This window comes from Oncorhynchus mykiss, chromosome 7 (assembly GCF_057628025.1).
Source record: "Oncorhynchus mykiss isolate SJ-2025 chromosome 7, ASM5762802v1, whole genome shotgun sequence".
Classification (NCBI taxonomy): Eukaryota; Metazoa; Chordata; class Actinopteri; order Salmoniformes; family Salmonidae; genus Oncorhynchus; species Oncorhynchus mykiss.
This window is the reverse complement of record NC_143028.1, coordinates 84,204,936-84,218,541: the sequence shown is the minus strand read 5'-3', so window position 1 is coordinate 84,218,541 and position 13,606 is coordinate 84,204,936.

Genomic DNA, 13,606 nt, shown 5'->3' with positions numbered 1-13,606 from the left:
GGACAAGACAAAAACACAGGTCCGACTGCTACGCCATCTTGGAATCGCCTTCAAGTTGGAAACACTAAATATAAGAGTCAGTCGTTGTTGGTTCATTGCTGGTTTCCTCACCGTCTCCCCAACACAAGCTCATCTAACGTCGTCATCGACAAAGGCACTGAAAACATATCCGCATAGAGGTGACATATACCACACCAATCACAATTAAAACAGATTTGCATTCTCTGTAAATCACTATATGTGTTTTACTAACTATCTGCACATTGGCCCTCTCTATATAATCATTTTGGTTGTAGCATCTTAATATTAAGTATTCCAAGTGTTGTTGAAAAGCAGAAACTTTAATATTCCGTTCCTCGTGTTATTCTGTCATGTGATTTTGGGTTCCACAGTTCCATAAACAACTCAAAACAATCCACCCGCTCAATTACACAACGTAGGTGTCTTAAATGGGACTCTATGTCCTACATAGTGCAGTGCTTTTGACCATAGACAAAGCTAGCACACGATGTAGTGAAAACGGAGCAATTTGGGATGCAACTAAAACGGAACATTTTACTGAGGAAAAAAAAATCACAAAAAAAAAAGTCAAAATCAGGACCAAGGCTAGAAATAATAAAGAGTTTTAGTATAAATGTCAATCAGCAGAAGGTCCCTTGAAGTCCTGTGTGCGTGTGCGTGTGTGTGTGTGTGTGTGTGTGTCTGTGTGTCTGTGTGTGTGTGTGTTTTGTTGTTGCAGATGTCCCTAGCGTTCCTCTCTATTGAGAGACCCCACAGAGAAGAGTAGAGCTGAGGTTGTGTGAGAGGTTGAAACCAGGCAACTATACCACTCTAATCACCCGTTCGTGTGTGTTGTACCCCTCTAAACCAGCCAGTCACCCTCCACTGCCTCCCTGTCAGACTTCTATCTGCTACCACTTACTCAGAAATGCAACAAATTTACTTATAATGACTTCCATTTCTCCATGCTTGTAAATACTTGCGTTCCGACAGTTCATTTATTTAGTTTGATTGCTGCAACCTATTTATAGAACTGAGGGTTGTGGAGGGCTACGGGCCCTATTCAAAAGTAGTGCACCACCTAGGGAAGAGGGTGCTAAATAGTGCACCACCTAGGGAATAGGGTGCTAAGTAGTGCACCATCTAGGGAATAGTGTGCTAAGTAGTGCACCACCTAGGGAATAGGGTGCTAAGTAGTGCACCATCTAGGGAATAGAGTGCAAAGAAGTGCACCACCTAGGGAATAGGGTGCTAAGAAGTGCACCATCTAGGGAATAGGGTGCTAAGTAGTGCACCATCTAGGGAATAGGGTGCTAAGAAGTGCACCATCTAGGGAATAGGGTGCAAAGTAGTGCACCACCTAGGGAATAGAGTTCTAAGTAGTGCACCATCTAGGGAATAGGGTGCAAAGTAGTGCACCACCTAGGGAAGAGGGTGCCTTGTGGACCACAGTGGAAGACTAAAGGAGCAGTATGAGGATTATGCCCTCACAGACAGAGAGGAGGTTTATAGGGGTACAGGATGAGGAATGAAGACAGAGGAGGTTTATATGAGGAATGACAGACAGAGAAAGAGGAGGTTTATAGGGGTACAGGATGAGGAATGAAGACAGAGGAAGTTTATATGAGGAATGACAGACAGAGAGGAGGTTTATATGGGTACAGGATGAGGGATGACAGACAGAGGAGATTTATACAGGGATGAGGAATGACAGACAGAGAGAGAGGAGGTTTATAGGGGTACAGGATGAGGGATGACAGACAGAGGAGGTTTATAGGGGTACAGGATGAGGAATGACAGACAGATAGAGATGAGGTTTATATGGGTACAGGACGAGGAATGACAGACAGAGGAGGTTTATAGGGGTACAGGATGAGGAATGACAGACAGATAGAGAGGAGGTTTATATGAGGAATGACAGACAGAGAGGAGGTTTATATGGGTACAGGATTAGGGATGACAGACAGAGAGGAGGTTTATATGAGGAATGACAGACAGAGAGGAGGTTTATATGGGTACAGGATGAGGAATGACAGACAGAGAGGAGGTTTATATTGGTACAGGATGAGGAATGACAGACAGAGAGGAGGTTTATATGAGGCAGAGAGGAGGTTTAAATGAGGAATGACAGACAGAGAGGAGGTTTATATGGGTACAGGATGAGGGATGACAGACAGAGAAGAGGTTTATATGGGTACAGGATGAGGAATGACAGACAGAGAGGAGATTTATATGAGGAATGACAGACAGAGAGGAGGTTTATACAGGGACAGGATGAGGAATGACAGACAGAGAGGAGGTTTATATGAGGAATGACAGACAGAGAGGAGGTTTATACAGGGACAGGATGAGGAATGACAGACAGAGAGGAGGTTTATAGGGGTACAGGATGAGGGATGACAGACAGAGGAAGTTTATATGAAGAATGACAGATAGAGAGGAGATTTATAGGGGTACAGGATGAGGGATGACAGACAGAGGAAGTTTATATGAAGAATGACAGATTTATAGGGGTACAGGATGAGGAATGACAGACAGATAGAGATGAGGTTTATATGGGTACAGGATGAGGAATGACAGACAGAGGAGGTTTATAGGGGTACAGGATGAGGAATGACAGACAGATAGAGAGGAGGTTTATATGAGGAATGACAGACAGAGAGGAGGTTTATATGGGTACAGGATGAGGGATGACAGACAGAGAGGAGGTTTATATGAGGAATGACAGACAGAGAGGAGGTTTATATGGGTACAGGATGAGGAATGACAGACAGAGAGGAGGTTTATATTGGTACAGGATGAGGAATGACAGACAGAGAGGAGGTTTATATGAGGAATGACAGACAGAGAGGAGGTTTAAATGAGGAATGACAGACAGAGAGGAGGTTTATATGGGTACAGGATGAGGGATGACAGACAGAGAAGAGGTTTATATGGGTACAGGATGAGGAATGACAGACAGAGAGGAGATTTATATGAGGAATGACAGACAGAGAGGAGGTTTATACAGGGACAGGATGAGGAATGACAGACAGAGAGGAGGTTTATATGAGGAATGACAGACAGAGAGGAGGTTTATACAGGGACAGGATGAGGAATGACAGACAGAGAGGAGGTTTATATGGGTACAGGATGAGGGATGACAGACAGAGAGGAGGTTTATATGAGGAATGACAGACAGAGAGGAGGTTTATATGGGTACAGGATGAGGAATGACAGACAGAGAGGAGGTTTATATTGGTACAGGATGAGGAATGACAGACAGAGAGGAGGTTTATATGAGGAATGACAGACAGAGAGGAGGTTTAAATGAGGAATGACAGACAGAGAGGAGGTTTATATGGGTACAGGATGAGGGATGACAGACAGAGAAGAGGTTTATATGGGTACAGGATGAGGAATGACAGACAGAGAGGAGATTTATATGAGGAATGACAGACAGAGAGGAGGTTTATACAGGGACAGGATGAGGAATGACAGACAGAGAGGAGGTTTATATGAGGAATGACAGACAGAGAGGAGGTTTATACAGGGACAGGATGAGGAATGACAGACAGAGAGGAGGTTTATAGGGGTACAGGATGAGGGATGACAGACAGAGGAAGTTTATATGAAGAATGACAGATTTATAGGGGTACAGGATGAGGGATGACAGACAGAGGAAGCTTATATGAAGAATGACAGACAGAGAGGTTTATACAGGCACAGGATGAGGAATGACAGAATGGAGCTGTAAATTGACTTCCATTCAGGCCTAGCTTAGCATGGGACTGGGCGCTGGGCATCCATTTGCTGAATCGCCAAGTAGGCAAGAACATGATGAAGAATAGTAATTGACTCAAAAAACACTTCTCTCAATTAACTTATTATTTTCTAATGGGATAAAGGCATTTAAGATTAAGACAAGGTTAATTAGTGGTTTGGGTTCCACACTAAGTAAGAAGGAGTGTCGAATCAACTAGAAGACAGAAACACTATGAAAAAGAGTCAACTCAACTCCACTAGAAGACAGAAACACTATGAAGGAGAGTCAACTCAACTCCACTAGAAGACAGAAACACTATGAAGGAGAGTCAACTCAACTCCACTAGAAGACAGAAACACTATGAAGGAGAGTCAACTCCACTAGAAGACAGAAACACTATGAAGGAGAGTCAACTCAACTCCACTAGAAGACAGAAACACTATGAAGGAGAGTCAACTCCACTAGAAGACAGAAACCCTATGAAGGAGAGTCAACTCAACTCCACTAGAAGACAGAAACACTATGAAGGAGAGTCAACTCAACTCCACTAGAAGACAGAAACACTATGAAGGAGAGTCAACTCAACTCCACTAGAAGACAGAAACACTATGAAGGAGAGTCAACTCCACTAGAAGACAGAAACCCTATGAAGGAGAGTCAACTCAACTCCACTAGAAGACAGAAACACTATGAAGGAGAGTCAACTCAACTCCACTAGAAGACAGAAACACTATGAAGGAGAGTCAACTCAACTAGAAGACAGAAACACTATGAAGGAGAGTCAACTCCACTAGAAGACAGAAACACTATGAAGGAGAGTCAACTCAACTCCACTAGAATACAGAAACACTATGAAGGCGAGTCAACTCAACTAGAAGACATAAACACTATAAAGGAGAGTCAACTCAACTCCACTAGAATACAGAAACACTATGAAGGAGAGTCAACTCAACTAGAAGACAGAAACACTATAAAGGAGAGTCAACTCAACTCCACTAGAAGACAGAAACACTATGAAGGAGAGTAAACTCAACTCCACTAGAAGACAGAAACACTATGAAGGAGAGTCAACTCAACTCCACTAGAATACAGAAACACTATGAAGGAGAGTCAACTCAACTAGAAGACAGAAACACTATGAAGGAGAGTCAACTCAACTAGAAGACAGAAACACTATGAAGGAGAGTCAACTCAACTCCACTAGAAGACAGAAACACTATGAAGGAGAGTCAACTCAACTCCACTAGAAGACAGAAACACTATGAAGGAGAGTCAACTCAACTCCACTAGAAGACAGAAACACTATGAAGGAAAGTGAACTCAACTCCACTAGAAGACAGAAACACTATGAAGGAGAGTCAACTCAACTAGAAGACAGAAATACTATGAAGGAGAGTCAACTCAACTAGAAGACAGAAACACTATGAAGGAGAGTCAACTCAACTCCACTAGAAGACAGAAACACTATGAAGGAGAGTCAACTCAACTAGAAGAGAAACACTATGAAGGAGAGTCAACTCAACTAGAAGACAGAAACACTATGAAGGAGAGTCAACTCCACTAGAAGACAGAAACACTATGAAGGAGAGTCAACTCAACTCCACTAGAAGACAGAAACACTATGAAGGAGAGTCAACTCAACTAGAAGAGAAACACTATGAAGGAGAGTCAACTCCACTAGAAGGCAGAAACACTATGAAGGAGAGTCAACTCAACTCCACTAGAAGACAGAAACACTATGAAGGAGAGTCTACTCAACTAGAAGACATAAACACTATGAAGGAGAGTCAACTCAACTAGAAGACAGAAACACTATGAAGGAGAGTCAACTCAACTAGAAGACATAAACACTATGAAGGAGAGTCAACTCAACTAGAAGACAGAAACACTATGAAGGAGAGTCAACTCAACTCCACTAGAATACATAAACACTATGAAGGAGAGTCAACTCCACTAGAAGACAGAAACACTATGAAGGAGAGTCAACTCAACTCCACTAGAAGACAGAAACACTATGAAGGAGAGTCAAATCCACTAGAAGACAGAAACACTATGAAGGAGAGTCAACTCAACTCCACTAGAAGACAGAAACACTATGAAGGAGAGTCAACTCAACTCCACTAGAAGACAGAAACACTATGAAGGAGAGTCAACTCAACTCCACTAGAAGACAGAAACACTATGAAGGAGAGTCAACTCAACTCAACTAGAAGACAGAAACACTATGAAGGAGAGTCAACTCCACTCCACTAGAAGAGAAACACTATGAAGGAGAGTCAACTCCACTAGAAGACAGAAACACTATGATGGAGAGTCAACTCAACTCCACTAGAAGACAGAAACACTATGAAGGAGAGTCAACTCCACTAGAAGACAGAAACACTATGAAGGACAGTCAACTCCACTAGAAGGCAGAAACACTATGAAGGAGAGTCAACTCAACTCCACTAGAAGACAGAAACACTATGAAGGAGAGTCAACTCCACTAGAAGACAGAAACACTATGAAGGAGAGTCAACTCCACTAGAAGACAGAAACACTATGAAGGAGAGTCAACTCCACTAGAAGACAGAAACACTATGAAGGAGAGTCAACTCCACTAGAAGACAGAAACACTATGAAGGAGAGTCAACTCAACTCCACTAGAAGACAGAAACACTATGACGGAGTGTCAGTACCACCTTGTGAAGTCGCAGTATCTTTCCCATAACCAGCACAGTGAGGCTCAGAAAGTGTCTAGTCTGTAGGATGTGCTCTGCCAACAAGTGATTGTCCACTCCAGGCCACCAGAACGGATCATCGGTGTTTCATCTCTCAGATGCTGGCCTCTCTGGAGATAACATCTAAATGATCACACACAAAGGTTCTGCACCAGTACACACAAAGCATTTGACCCATTATATCACGATGGGTGATGATGGTCCTTCCCCTTCTACCTCCTTCTCCTACCCCGGCCTAAAGCGGTCTTTCCTTACCCTTCTCCCCTCTTCTCCTACCTCGGCCTAAAGCGGTCTTTCCTTCCCCTTCTACCTCCTTCTCCTACCCTGGCCTAAAGTGGTCTTTCCTTACCCTTCTCCCCTCTTCTCCTACCCCGGCCTAAAGCGGTCTTTCCTTACCCTTCTCCCCTCTTCTCCTACCCTTGATTAAAGCGGTCTTTCCCCTCTTCTCCCCCCTCTGTCCTCCCCATCTCCCCCTCTCCTCGTCTCTCCTCCCCTCGTCTCTCCTCCCCCTCTTCTCTCCCCTCTCCTCCCCAGCTATGTCTTCTACCAAAGATTGGGGGCTAAAAAAGTTCTACCCGTAAAGAAAATATAACATTTATTCATTATTTCATGCAAGTAGTAACATTTTATAAAACAAGACCAAGACAAATGAGCAGTAATCTTCTCCAGATTGATGATCTGTGTGTGTGTGTGTGTGTGTGTGTGTGTGTGTGTGTGTGTGTGTGTGTGTGTGTGTGTGTGTGTGTGTGTGTGTGTGTGTGTGTGTGTGTGTGTGTGCGTGTGTGCGTGTGTGCGTGTGTGCGTGTGTTAGTGTGTGCGTGCGTGCGTGCGTGCGTGCGTGTGCGTGTGCGTGTGCGTGTGTGAAAGAGAAGTGACACGGGTTTGGAATGGAACAGCAACAGAATTCAACGGCTCATTTAAATATTCTCCTTCTAACTGACACAAATTAGGGTCAGAATAACCCTGCTCTGGGGTCAGAATAACCCTGCTCTGGGGTCAAAATAACCCTGCTTTGGGGTCAGAATAACCCTGCTCTGGGGTCAGAATAACCCTGCTCTGTGTTGCATCAAAGCAGATTCTTTATGAAAATTAATTCCTTTCATCTCCATAACAGACTGGTAGAATATGTCTATGGTTCTGTCCCAAATAGCACCCTATTCCCTATGGGCCCTGGTCAAATAGCACCCTATTCCCTATGGGCCCTGGTCAAATAGCACCCTATTCCCTATGGGCCCTGGTCAAATAGCACCCTATTCCCTATGGGCCCTGGTCAAATAGCACCCTATTCCCTATGGGCCCTGGTCAAATAGCACCCTATTCCCTATGGGCCCTGGTCAAATAGCACCCTATTCCCTATGGGCCCTGGTCAAATAGCACCCTATTCCCTATGGGCCCTGGTCAAATAGCACCCTATTCCCTACGGGCCCTGGTAAAGTAGTGCACTGCAGAGCTTACTTGATGCCATTGAGGCCGCAGAGCCCTGTAAAGAAGGAGGCAGCTCAGGATGGTTAGAGAAAGGCAGGCAGACCACATCATTACCACCAGAAGCCTTCCTGTGGAAACTGTCATTGTGTGGTTCATTGCCCTCTCAGTAAGCCATCAGGATGTGATCGCTCCAGTCCTCCTCCTGATTGGCTGTTATCTAAATGAATCGATGCTCTATACCAGGCCCTTGACCACATAACCACCCTGAATACTGACAGGAAGTACTGAAGGTCAGGAGCGCTTTGCCTGGTGACCCTAGAGGTCACAGCGAGCTAAGGCCTGGGCTGCCACATGGACCTAAATGAGGTCTAATGATTTAGCTGGCAGCTGGTACACACAGGAATGCACGTAAGAATGGACACACACACACACACACACACACACACACACACAGGACTCAAACATTTCAAATGTCATTGGTATAAGAACACTTTACAGAACAAAAAGCACCTTCTCCTCCATACAGCTAGACTGACCATACCAGCTGAAACAGAGCAGTACCTTCTCCTCCATACAGCTAGACTGACCATAACTGCTGAAACAGAGCAGTACCTTCTCCATACAGCTAGACTGACCATACCAGCTGAAACAGAGCAGTACCTTCTCCATACAGCTAGACTGACCATACCAGCTGAAACAGTACCTTCTCCATACAGCTAGACTGCCCATAACAGCTGAAACAGAGCAGTACCTTCTCCATACAGCTAGACTGACCATACCAGCTGAAACAGAGCAGTACCTTCTCCATACAGCTAGACTGACCATACCAGCTGAAACAGTACCTTCTCCATACAGCTAGACTGCCCATAACAGCTGAAACAGAGCAGTACCTTCTCCATACAGCTAGACTGACCATACCAGCTGAAACAGAGCAGTACCTTCTCCTCCATACAGCTAGACTGACCATACCAGCTGAAACAGAGCAGTACCTTCTCCTCCATACAGCTAGACTGACCATAACAGCTGAAACAGAGCAGTACCTTCTCCTCCATACAGCTAGACTGACCATACCAGCTGAAACAGAGCAGTACCTTCTCCATATAACTAGACTGACCATACCAGCTGAAACAGAGCAGTACCTTCTCCTCCATACAGCTAGACTGACCATACCAGCTGAAACAGAGCAGTACCTTCTCCTCCATACAGCTAGACTGACCATACCAGCTGAAACAGAGCAGTACCTTCTCCATACAGCTAGACTGACCATACCAGCTGAAACAGAGCAGTACCTTCTCCTCCATACAGCTAGACTGACCATACCAGCTGAAACAGAGCAGTACCTTCTCCATACAGCTAGACTGACCATACCAGCTGAAACAGAGCAGTACCTTCTCCATACAGCTAGACTGACCATACCAGCTGAAACAGAGCAGTACCTTCTCCATACAGCTAGACTGACCATACCAGCTGAAACAGAGCAGTACCTTCTCCATACAGCTAGACTGACCATACCAGCTGAAACAGAGCAGTACCTTCTCCATACAGCTAGACTGACCATACCAGCTGAAACAGAGCAGTACCTTCTCCATACAGCTAGACTGACCATACCAGCTGAAACAGTACCTTCTCCATACATCTAGACTGCCCATAACAGCTGAAACAGAGCAGTATCTCCTCCATACAGCTAGACTGACCATACCAGCTGAAACAGAGCAGTACCTTCTTTATACAGCTAGACTGACCATAACAGCTGAAACAGTACCTTCTCCATACAGCTAGACTGCCCATAACAGCTGAAGCAGAGCAGTACCTTCTCCATACAGCTAGACTGACAATAACAGCTGAAACAGAGCAGTACCTTCTCCATACAGCTAGACTGACCATAACAGCTGAAACAGAGCAGTACCTTCTCCATACAGCTAGACTGACAATAACAGCTGAAACAGAGCAGTACCTTCTCCATACAGCTAGACTGACCATAACAGCTGAAACAGAGCAGTACCTTCTCTATACAGCTAGACTGACCATACCAGCTGAAACAGTACCTTCTCCATACAGCTAGACTGACCATACCAGCTGAAACAGAGCTGTACCTTCTCCATACAGCTAGACTGACCATAACAGCTGAAACAGAGCAGTACCTTCTCTATACAGCTAGACTGACCATACCAGCTGAAACAGTACCTTCTCCATACAGCTAGACTGACCATAACAGCTGAAACCTTTACCTTCTCATACAGCTACACTGAACATAACAGCTGAAACAGAGCAGTGCCTTCTCCATACAGCTAGACTGACCATAACAGCTGAAACAGAGCAGTACATTCTCCATACAGCTAGACAGACTATTTCAGCTGAAACCGAGCAGTACCTTCTCCATACAGCTAGACAGACTATAACAGCTGAAACAGAGCAGTACCTTCTTCTCCATACAGCTAGACTCACCATAACAGCTGAAACAGAGCAGTACCTTCTCCATACAGCTAGACTGACCATAAAAGCTGAAACAGAGCAGTACCTTCTCCATACAGCTAGACTGACCATACCAGCTGAAACAGAGCAGTACCTCCTCCATACAGCTAGACTGGCCATAACAGCTGAAATAGTACCTTCTCCATACAGCTAGACTGACCATACCAGCTGAAACAGCAGTACCTTCTCCATACAGCTAGACTGGCCATAACAGCTGAATCAGTACCTTCTCCATACAGCTAGACTGACCATAACAGCTGAAACAGCAGTACCTTCTCCATACAGCTAGACTGGCCATAACAGCTGAATCAGTACCTTCTCCATACAGCTAGACTGACCATACCAGATGAAACAGAGCAGTACCTTCCCCATACAGCTAGACTGACCATACCAGCTGAAACAGTACCTTCCCCATACAGCTAGACTGACCATACCAGCTGAAACAGAGCAGTACCTTCCCCATACAGCTAGACTGACCATAACAGCTGAAACAGAGCAGTACCTTCTCCATACAGCTAGACTGACCATACCAGCTGAAACAGTACCTTCCCCATACAGCTAGACTGACTATACCAGCTGAAACAGTACCTTCCCCATACAGCTAGACTGACCATAACAGCTGAAACAGAGCAGTACCTTCCCCATACAGCTAGACTGACCATACCAGCTGAAACAATACCTTCCCCATACAGCTAGACTGACCATACCAGCTGAAACAGTACCTTCTCCATACAGCTAGACTGACCATACCAGCTGAAACACAGCACTACCTTCTCCATACAGCTAGACTGACCATAACAGCTGAAACAGAGCAGTACCTTCTCCATACAGCTAGACTGACCATAACAGCTGAAACAGAGCAGTACCTTCTCCATACAGCTAGACTGACCATAACTGCTGAAACAGTACCTTCTCTATACAGCTACACTGAACATAACAGCTGAAACAGAGCAGTACCTTCTCCATACAGCTAGACTGACCATAACAGCTGAAACAGTACCTTCTCCATACAGCTAGACTGACCATAACAGCTGAAACAGAGCAGTACCTTCTCCATACAGCTAGACTGACCATAACAGCTGAAATAGTACCTTCTCCATACAGCTAGACTGACCATAACAGCTGAAACAGAGCTGTACCTTCTCCATACAGCTAGACTGACCATAACAGCTGAAACAGAGCAGTAACTTCTCCATACAGCTAGACTGACCATACCAGCTGAAACAGTACCTTCCCCATACAGCTAGACTGACCATACCAGCTGAAACAGCAGTACCTTCTCCATACAGCTAGACTGGCCATAACAGCTGAATCAGTACCTTCTCCATACAGCTAGACTGACCATACCAGCTGAAACAGTACCTTCCCCATACAGCTAGACTGACCATAACAGCTGAAACAGAGCAGTACCTTCCCCATACAGCTAGACTGACCATACCAGCTGAAACAGTACCTTCTCCATACAGCTAGACTGACCATAACAGCTGAAACAGAGCAGTACCTTCTCTATACAGCTAGAATGACCATAACTGCTGAAACAGTACCTTCCCCATACAGCTAGACTGACCATACCAGCTGAAACAGTACCTTCCCCATACAGCTAGACTGGCCATAACAGCTGAATCAGTACCTTCCCCATGCAGCTAGACTGACCATACCAGATGAAACAGAGCAGTACCTCCTCCATACAGCTAGACTGACCATACCAGCTGAAACAGAGCAGTACCTCCTCCTCCAAACAGCTAGACTGACCATACCAGCTGAAACAGAGCAGTACCTCCTCCATACAGCTAGACTGACTATACCAGCTGAAACAGAGCAGTACCTTCCCCATACAGCTAGACTGACCATACCAGCTGAAACAGAGCAGTACCTTCTCTATACAGCTAGACTGACCATAACAGCTGAAACAGTACCTTCTCTATACAGCTAGACTGCCCATAACAGCTGAAACAGAGCAGTATCTCCTCCATACAGCTAGACTGATCATACCAGCTGAAACAGAGCAGTACCTTCTCCTCCATACAGCTAGACTGACCATACCAGCTGAAACAGAGCAGTACCTTCTCCATACAGCTAGACTGACCATACCAGCTGAAACAGAGCAGTACCTTCTCCATACAGCTAGACTGACCATACCAGCTGAAACAGTACCTTCTCCATACAGCTAGACTGCCCATAACAGCTGAAACAGAGCAGTATCTCCTCCATACAGCTAGACTGACCATACCAGCTGAAACAGAGCAGTACCTTCTTTATACAGCTAGACTGACCATAACAGCTGAAACAGTACCTTCTCCATACAGCTAGACTGCCCATAACAGCTGAAGCAGAGCAGTACCTTCTCCATACAGCTAGACTGACCATAACAGCTGAAACAGAGCAGTACCTTCTCCATACAGCTAGACTGACAATAACAGCTGAAACAGAGCAGTACCTTCTCCATACAGCTAGACTGACCATAACAGCTGAAACAGAGCAGTACCTTCTCTATACAGCTAGACTGACCATACCAGCTGAAACAGTACCTTCTCCATACAGCTAGACTGACCATAACAGCTGAAACAGTACCTTCTCTATACAGCTAGACTGAACATAACAGCTGAAACAGAGCAGTACCTTCTCCATACAGCTAGACTGACCATAACAGCTGAAACCTTTACCTTCTCATACAGCTACACTGAACATAACAGCTGAAACAGAGCAGTGCCTTCTCCATACAGCTAGACTGACCATAACAGCTGAAACAGAGCAGTACATTCTCCATACAGCTAGACAGACTATTTCAGCTGAAACCGAGCAGTACCTTCTCCATACAGCTAGACAGACTATAACAGCTGAAACAGAGCAGTACCTTCTTCTCCATACAGCTAGACTCACCATAACAGCTGAAACAGAGCAGTACCTTCTCCATACAGCTAGACTGACCATAAAAGCTGAAACAGAGCAGTACCTTCTCCATACAGCTAGACTGACCATAACAGCTGAAACAGCAGTACCTTCTCCATACAGCTAGACTGGCCATAACAGCTGAATCAGTACCTTCTCCATACAGCTAGACTGACCATACCAGATGAAACAGAGCAGTACCTTCCCCATACAGCTAGACTGACCATACCAGCTGAAACAGTACCTTCCCCATACAGCTAGACTGACCATACCAGCTGAAACAGAGCAGTACCTTCCCCATACAGCTAGACTGACCATAACAGCTGAAACAGAGCAGTACCTTCTCCATACAGCT